The following is an 8376-nucleotide window of genomic DNA, read 5'->3' as shown; positions in this document are numbered from 1 at the left end:
CTAAAGATGGAAAGAAAATAGTAATATTCACAAGAATCCGATCGGTTTGTTTAATGTTCTCTAACAATAAACTTCAAGATATCAAGAAAAATTATAATATTCAAAATAGAAAAATAGACATGAAAGATGTTTAAAAAAGAGATTCGACTTCGGGATACCACAGACATTGTGAGAATGAAAAAAGATTTTTAAGCCAGAATTACAGATATTTTCGACCAAATATCACCCAAATCACAAAATCAAAATGGACGAAATTCTGTTTAGAAAATTACCGTAATTTTTCAAACCACTCAAAACTCTCCTTAATCGAAAATTGACAAACTTGTCTTTTGAATTCCATCATTATCATGTTGTAACAGCAGAACGCAGAAATCACTCTTCCACAGCAATTTATGTTCATCTTTGTTGTATGATTATTTTATTACTTGTACATTGCTACGCAACATAATAAGGTTTATTTTGGCATTGTCAATTTATTCTGTTATAACATAATTTTCTGCCTAAAGTTTGTCCAAGAAGTCTACTTTTGGGGCATGAGTGAGGCAAATCGAGGATTTAAACGTGATGGATTCTACTTTTAAGATTTTTAACACTAAATACATCGTGATGACGTGATTTGGCAAATATAGTCATGAAGGGAAAATCTTGCTCAGAGAACAATAAGACTTTTCAAGCAATTAATTCAGGAATTTTTGAATTAAATTAGAAAACACTCATCATATTTTACCTTGACTGGAGTTTAGAAAATTTGAACTTCTTAGTTTGATATTCAAAGTCCAAGTTGGATAATACTCTGCGAAAGAAAGCTTATAATCTCCTTGTTTGAGGTTTATGCGTCGAGTCAACATGATTGTGACTTGATCGATATATTCCAAACATATGGTTTGAATTTTGTGACACCTTGTATATCCATCTGGGGCGGCCCGACGTATTTTGGGGCCTAAAGTCAAATTTTAATGAGGGCCTTAATGTTTTAATTTTTTTATTATTATTTGAAGTCATTTTTTTTAACTTTTTTAGATGCAAAGTTACTAATGTTTTTCTTATAATCAATTTCTCCTAATAAGTCTTTCTCAATTGACAATATAGCTAACCCATTTAATCTCTCTTGAGACATTGATGATTTTAGGTAAGATTTTATCAATTTTAATTTTGAAAAGCTTCTTTCCGCTGAAGCAACAGTAACTGAAATTGTTAACATATATTCTATAAGCAATATAGAATAATGCACACATTGTCTTCACTTTGCTCGACAAAGTCACGTTGTATTCACTTCAGCAGGCATAGCAGCTCCACAATAATGTTGGCTATTGAAGTTGAAGAATGGAGTAAGAACAAAGTATAAAATATAATATAGTGACATAGCTATTAGTGCACACGTTGTCTTCACTTTGCTCAACAAAGTTTTGTTTGAGAAAGTTATGAACTTGTGGTCCACTATCTCAAATTTGTGTTCAAACTTCCCGTTTCACTTTATAGTTTTTTTAAAATTATATATATATATATATATATATATATATATATATATATATATATATATATATAATTTAGATATAACCAAAAAATGGGCCCTCATAAATGTGGGGCCTAAAGCAATTGTTTAATCCGCTTTATGGACGGGCCACCGCTGATATCAATAAAAACTTATTCACACTCGACTTTTGCGTAAAGATTATTTTACTCTGAAAATATGATGTAATAACAGTATGTAAAATCACATGGTACCATTAGGTTGACGTAAACATTGAGAGTGACAGGTTTTTTCCATTTATTCCACAGCTCTATTTCTACATTAATTTGGCTTATGGATGAAATTGTGATATTTTCTATACCACTTTTCAAATATTGCCAAGTAAACTATTCCATATTATTTGATCACCTTCAAGTTCTTTCTTATGTTAATTTAAAAATTGAGCAAACGAAAATTAATTTAAAGAACTAATAGAGAAGTTAAGAAGGATAATTAGAAGTACAATGATCAATTCATAAGCACGTTTAACAAAAATTTGCTTCAAAACAATATACTAATAGTCATAAATCTTGCAGCAATTATGACCTCCTCAGTAGCTAGTAAACAACCTAAGAGAATAACAGAAAAAAGAACGGAAAGAAACTATTTTTATTTTATGATTTTACGCTTAATATGCATATGCTTTAAAATAGCTAAGTAGTTAATAATCTCAAGCCCCCTTTCTTTTTTTTCCACCCGAACCACCCGAAATACGGTGCCCGCATTGCTGCATTGAAGCTCGACTAAATTCGATTTACGCCAAGAAGAGTCTCAATTGAGGGTAAAGCCAGGGGCGGATTTAGGGGGGCGAAAGGGGATTCGGGTGAAACCCTTTCGCCAGAAAATTACACTATATATATAAGACAAAATCTGTTTTGTACCTCTATATATTATATTTTGAATTTTCACAAAGCTCAAAAGCATTGCTCAGTGGTCAAGAGGATTCAAAATCTTTGTGAGATTGCTAGTTCAATTCCCACATGCCACAATCTCTTTTAATTTTTTTGATTTTTCCTTTTTTGAACTTATTAGCGAAAATCCCGCCTCGCCGCCGGATAAAGCGCTCCCTAGCACCCTCTGATATGTTGAACTTGCTGAAAATGCTTTTGAGCTGCTATATTACTATCATTTGCTGTATCATCATTGATTTCCCCGTCAGTTAATTGTGTCTCAATCTCTTGATTTTCATTAATAAAGCTCTCCTGACAAAGAAATTGGAAAAGGGTGCTCATAACACAACCCAAAATTGGAATTCTTGAAAGAATATATGCAGTTTGTTGTAGATTCATGGCAATTCACACAATGAAAATTAGTAAAAGAGTTTGAACTTTGAAGAATGGCTAGTGAGTCTTGAATATGTGAAGAAGTTGAATTAATTTATAGCTGGAATTAGTGGTGGGACCAAAAAGTTTGATAGCTTAGTCCAATAATTTGCCAAGTTATACTTTCTTATGATTTTCTTTGTCTTGTGCAAAAAGATAATAGTGTCCATCTTAAATTGACTGACCTTTAAAGTTTAAACCGAGGTGGAAGACTAACTAGGACTATATAAAATTTGAAGTTCAAAGTTATTTAGCAACCCGAATTAATATTTATAGATATTTAATAAAAAAAATTAATTTATATATTTAGGACCTGCGCAAAAATTAATCATGTATGTTAATCCAACATATTACATGGTAGATTCGTCCCCGAGACTAATCTTGTAAGGATTAATGTGTGGTTTATGGGTGATGACATATTAGAACTTGACTATGCTTTGGTTTAAACAAAGTTGGGTTAAGGTACTAACTAGTCGATAAGATTATCTGTATTTGGTATGATAAAAGTCATTTTTTTTAAGAAAACATGTCTCATGAGCAAGACAGTTTTCTCCTTTTGATGATAAATAAAAATAATTTTTCTTTTTACATCAAAAGAGAAAAATGACGAGAAAATGGAACTTGGGTGCCAAGCAAATTAATGGACTATGCTTTCATGGGCAGCTCAGTGCACTAAGCTCCCGCTATACGCGGGGTTCGAGGAATGACCGAACCACAAGAGACTATTGTACGCAGCCTTACCCTGTATTTCTGCAAGAGACTTTCCATGGCTCGAATCTGTGACTTCCTGGTCACGTGACAACAACTTTACCGGTTACTGACTATATGCTTTCATGATCCCATGTAAATCTGCACCATTTCAACTATAAATGACTTCAGCTTCTTCACATATTCAAGAATCACATACCATCTTCAAACACTTTCTCTTCATTTTGTGAGTAGCTGCCATGTATCTGCAGCAAACTGCACCTAATATAAACCTGAGATTCTCAAAGATTCACCTATAATTTTCCCTGTTGTGAGTTACTTTAAATGTAGGGAGTGTGTATCAATTGAGGTAAACCCACCTTTTGACCAAAAAGGGAAAAGGAGCAAAATTCTTTATTACTTTGATAAGATCTAATCCAGTAAGCTTTATGTGTATGTTACATTCCATAAACCATTCATGAGCAGGCAACTAAATGTAAAAATCCTTAACACGTGATGACAATGTTATTACAGAACAAACTAACTAAGAACATCGATTCAAAATTGCTCATGTTCCCAAATAGATATTCACTTGTCTCTTTGGCAAGGCGAAGAAGGGGAACCTTCCTTTTGCAGAGATGCAGGGTAAAACTGCGTACAATAAACCCTTATGGTACGTCCCTTCCCCGGTTCCCCTTAGTGCACCGGGCTGCCTTTTTTTCTTTGGCAAGGCGAAACACAGTTTTATCCTACATCGACATTTGTCTCATGATCTGATAAAAACTAAGTGATCCGCTAGTAGACAACCTCTGCTTTAGGTGATGCGCGGAAAAATTTTGATACCTCATCGAATACTTTTAATCTTGTGTCAAGAGGTTCATCATTTAGAATCCATGTATCGATTAGCATTCTCGCCAACAATGGGGACTTGGCTAACAAAAGCTTGATAAGCTGCATCTCAGGCGTATTTCCTGTAAAGCGCTCTATCTTAACTTCCCTGAGGTGATTAAATGTCACATCTGAGAAATGTTTGAGTTCAAGGGATTCCACAATACCAAAATCATCTTCAGTGTAAACCTAAGAAAGATAACAAGAAGTCAACTCTCAGATTATTGAGGATCTAAGAAGTATGATAAAAAGGCACTAAATAAGAAAGAAAAGAGTCAAAGCACTAAGAACCTTAATTTCAAGATACTCTAAATATGGAAAGCTTCTTATCAAGCAAAGAGCACACGAGAGCGTTATATGATTCCAGCACCAAAATATCAAGCAGACAAAAATGCTTGACACAGTTAATATCAACGGGAAGCCTTGTTGCTACATCATCTAGTTCATTGAGCTAGGAAAAAAAATACTTCCATCTGTGGACGTGCATAACAGTGAAGTAATAAAGCATCATCTACCTCATCCTACTCGAACTTCAAGAGGAGGTGCTCGAGAGCAGAACACGACTCAAAAAAATTTGCAAAACCAAAATATTCTGACTCCATAGAAAAACCGTCGTCACATAACAGAGATACTTTTGCCAGAAGAGGAACATTCTTTAGACAGATAGAACTTATATTGCCTGTGAAATCAAAAGATCTCAGCATTGGGGCATTAATTTCAATTATGTCAAGACTTTCTAAGAGATCCAGCACCAACTGCTCAAGCAACGGGCAATGAGATATCAAACTTTCGAGAAATTCAGAAAAAATTGTGACCCTACAGAGTTCCATGCTAATTAACCTATCAAGTCCTTAAAAGGCCAATGGAAGGTTTATTAAGCAATCATGAAGAGTTAGATGCTTCAGCTGCGAACAGATGAAAAGTGAAGAAGGCAATTCGTATAGTTCATACTTGAAGGTGAAGAACAAGATGTTGAATGTCTTTCCTAAACAGGAAATTTATGAAGTTGTCAATCTTAGGACATCTTTCCAGACTAGTAATCTTGAGGGTAAACTTAGTAATGGGTCCTTCGTGAAGGGTCAAAAACTGGTAGATAATCTTTTTAAATTTAACTGTAGGGTCTAGTATATCATTTTTTGTTCTCCAATGAGATTTATCAAGCTCCAACTTTGTAAGTCTACACCAGTTATACCTCCATTTCCTCGATAAGATGCTTGTCTGCACAGCATCTTTACAAGGCAAACGCATCAGAATAACATCGATTACATTATCAGGAAGGTTGCTAAGGACGTCAGGCGCTGAACTTCGACAATGCTTTCTTCCCTTAGGAGGCATCATAATTCACCAAGAACCTGTAGGAATTAAGCAATAATACAAAGTAAAGAATCTCCAAAAGTTTGGGACAGAACTGCAATTCACCTGTCAAATCAACATAAGAACGTAAGGATCACTTATAACAATAATCACCAAGAACCTATAGAAAATAAACAATACTATGAAGTATGTAATTCCCAAACTATCTGGACAGAACGACTATTCGCATTGTCAAATCAACATATGGAATAAAGGTGCATTCGAATTGAAATCAAATCGGTCAACTATCTCCTAAAAATATTTATGTTATACGAATACTTAATTTGCCTTGAGAGACCCATATCAAACAGGTATAATAATAATTTGGATGTTTCGTGTAGATTACAACAAAAACAAAAACAAAAACAACAACTTACTACGGATGGTTCTGGAGAGGGTAATGTGTACGCAGACCTTACCCCTACCTTGTGGAGGTACAGAGGCGAAGAACCTCGGCTCAAGAAAAATAATTCTCAGCACGTTGAAAAGAAATTCGTGCAGAGCAAAAAATTAGAAGCGAAAAAAAAAACTTGACATATCCAATAATTGCTTTCTTACAGCAAGAACAACTTCCATAAATACCTTATAAAATACATTTGTGGTTTCAACAGGAAAAATCAAAAGTATAGAAACTCATGATCAAATTAATTCTTTGCTTCTTCTTCTAAGCTTTTATCAACCATCATAGCTAACAGTAAGGAGATAAAATAATTTGGTCATTTTTAACTCATAAAAATAATAAACTTAAGAAGCTGTTTCACCAGATTTTGCTAGACTTTGAGCATGCAATTAGTAATCTTACACTCTTACTATTAAGATTAGCAAACCCTAAGAACCTATTTAACAAAGAAACATTCTAAAATGAGTATTAATAAAAAGGGGAATTGGAATCTTTGGTCAAATACCTTTATGGCTTCAGCTGTAGGGCAATATTTGGATTCTTCAGATCTACAATCTCTTTCTAGGAATAGAGAGGAATTGGGAAAGAGATTTTGGTTAACGAAGGGGAAAGAGAAAAAACAAAGTAAGAGTAAAATTTATTTTTTTAATGAGAGTGATATTTGAGCTAGCTTGTATGGCCAAACTGGAATCCGCATTTTGAGTAAATATTTTTTTTAAAAGTGTTTTTCGAAAAAATACTTTTAAAAAAAAATAATTTTCAAAAAGTATTTTTAAGTGTCAAATTGCGAACAAGAACATGAAAAAATTTACTTAATAGTTAATATTATAGAAGTAGATAAATAATTATAAATATTTATTATTAAAGATAATAATTAATTTTTTTATTTTATTTAAGTAAAATATAAAAATAAAATTGAAAAGTATTTTATTCTTTCAAGATAATTTAAATATATCAAAAAAATATTTTATAAATATGAAAGTTAATTCCAAAAGCCATTATGTATTACTTATGAAAGTTAATCCCAAAAGCTATTATGTATTACTTAAGTAGAAATGGCGTGAGATAACCACTTTTTAATATGGTATTTAATTTTTATCCAGTATTTTTAATGTTGAGCAAAAATAGCCACTAATCTATTAAAATTAATACGAAAAGACGTTTTTACCATTTCTTCATGTGTGCTGTATAAATATTAAGGACATGGTGTCCTTAACATTTATATTGCACACATGAAGTTAAAGACACCGTGTCCTTAATATTTACACCGCACATATGAAGTTAAGGATATGATGTCCTAAAGTTTAACAACGAAAAGTGCAAATACATGACGTTTTGTCCTTAATATTTACACAACATTCATGAAGTTAAGGACACCATGTCCTTAATATTTACACAACACTCACAAAGTTAAGGACACTATGTCCTTAATATTTACACTACACACATAAAGTTAAGGACACCATGTCCTTACACTACACACATAAAGTTAAGGACACCATGTCCTTAACATTTACAGTGCACATATGAAGTTAAGCACATGAGGTCCTAAAGTTTAATAACATAAGGTGCAAATATAAGTTAATGAAATTATGTTCTTAACATTTACACTGTACACATGAAGTTAAGGACGTCATGTCGTTAACATTTACACTACACATATGAAGTTAAGGACATGATGTCCTAAAGTTTAACAACGGAAGGTGCAAATACAGGACACTTTGTCCTTAATAGTTAGTACATAGCATTCATGAAGTTAAGGATACCGTGTCCTTAATATTTACACAACACCCATGTCTAGCACAGGGGTATTTTCGTCCAGACGGGTAAAAAAATTATAAAGCACTGGCTAAAGAGTAAATACATTTTAAACAGTGACTAAAGAGTAAAGACATCTCTAATTAGTGGCTAACTGTGCACTTCTCCCATTATTTAATAGTTTAACTTAAGTAAGGTTATTTTGGTATATATAATATTTTGCTAGTGGTATTTTTGGTAGGAAAAACAGTCGAAACTAATTCTTGGGAGAAGCTACTTTAGCAAAAAATACTTTTTTTTTAAAAAAACATTTGGCCAAACACTTCAAATTGAGGAAAAAAGCACTTTTTTGAAAAAAAAAAAAAAAATAGCACTTTTGACTTCTAAAGAAACTTGGTCAAATAGGCTATTAAATATAGTTAAATGATCTTATAGTGCTCCATGTAAAAGTTAGTGAT

General features: G+C 32.8%; 1 pseudogene; it reads right to left on the bottom strand.

Annotated features, from left to right (window-relative positions):
* Nucleotides 1-3900: 3900 nt before the first annotated feature.
* On the bottom strand, nucleotides 3901-6813 carry LOC142166201 (F-box/FBD/LRR-repeat protein At1g13570-like; annotated as a pseudogene).
* Between the last annotated feature and the right edge of the window lie 1563 nt (nucleotides 6814-8376).

Source organism: Nicotiana tabacum, chromosome 11 (assembly GCF_000715075.1).
Source record: "Nicotiana tabacum cultivar K326 chromosome 11, ASM71507v2, whole genome shotgun sequence".
In the NCBI taxonomy this organism is placed as follows: domain Eukaryota; kingdom Viridiplantae; phylum Streptophyta; class Magnoliopsida; order Solanales; family Solanaceae; genus Nicotiana; species Nicotiana tabacum.
Note: the sequence above shows the minus strand (reverse complement) of the source record. Positions and strands in the feature narration are given on the sequence as shown.